We start from the raw sequence: 1,128 nt of genomic DNA, 5'->3' as shown, positions 1-1,128 counted from the left end.
TAAACTTTGATTTGATGCTTGGGGTCATTGTCCATTTGGAAGACCCATTTGCGACCAAGCTTTAACTTCCTGACTGATGTCATGAGATGTTGCTTCAATATATCCACATAATTTTCCTGCCTCATGATGCCATCTATTTTGTGAAGTGCACCAGTCCCTCCTGCAGCAAAGCACCCCCAATACATGATGCTGCCACCCCCGTGCTTCATGGTTGGAATGGTGTTCTTCGGCTTGCAAGCCTCCCCCTTTTTCCTCCAAACATGATGGTCATTATGGCCAAACAATTATATTTTTGACCAGAGGACATTTCTCCAAAAAGTACAATTTTTGTCCCCATGTGTAGTTGCAAACCGTAGTCTGGCTTTTTTATGGCGGTTTTGGAGCAGTGGCTTCTTCCTTGCTGAGCAGCCTTTCAGGTTATGTCAATATAGGACTCGTTTTACTGTGGATACAGATACTTTTGTACCCGTTTCCTCCAGCATCTTCACAAGGTCCTTTGCTGCTGTTCTGGGATTGATTTGCACTTCTCGCACCAAAGTACGTTCATCTCTAGGAGACAGACAATGATTTATGTAGGTTTACAAGAGAATATGCCGCTTAATGCAAAAGCCGACTCATCTTTTCAAATGTAATTTCAGGTTGTGTAATTGAGCGTTTGTAAACCACTCTATTGAGTAACAATTGCTACATTTTGGTCTGCTCCAGTGAAAAGCTGAAGCAAAATGGCTGTGGTGTTGTTGTACAATTGAAAGGCCACACAGTGAATGCACTCCCTCTGTAAATAGATAACCTCTGAGAGTTCAGTGAGGTATGCTGTGCTCTGTTGGTTATCTCAGAGACTAGCTTTGTATCTATAGCAGTCCTATGGATGTTCTAGCCTGCTTTCTTTGATTCAATGTTCTATTATGCTTTCCTTGAATGACTGAATCTCAAATCGACTTAACTTTTCACAAAATAACATTTTGCCATGTACTTTAGTGGCTCTCTCTTCAGTTCAGTTTGTGATTGTTACTTACAATTTCAAGGACAGTGGCATGTACAAACTTACAAGTTAATAAAAACAGATACGACTACTAGTTAAACAACTCACAGTAAATCAGATAACAAATGTTAAAACACACACAAAAA

The sequence above is a fragment of the Salvelinus fontinalis genome, chromosome 15, assembly GCF_029448725.1.
Source record: "Salvelinus fontinalis isolate EN_2023a chromosome 15, ASM2944872v1, whole genome shotgun sequence".
NCBI classification, from domain to species: domain Eukaryota; kingdom Metazoa; phylum Chordata; class Actinopteri; order Salmoniformes; family Salmonidae; genus Salvelinus; species Salvelinus fontinalis.
This window is presented reverse-complemented; position numbering follows the sequence as displayed.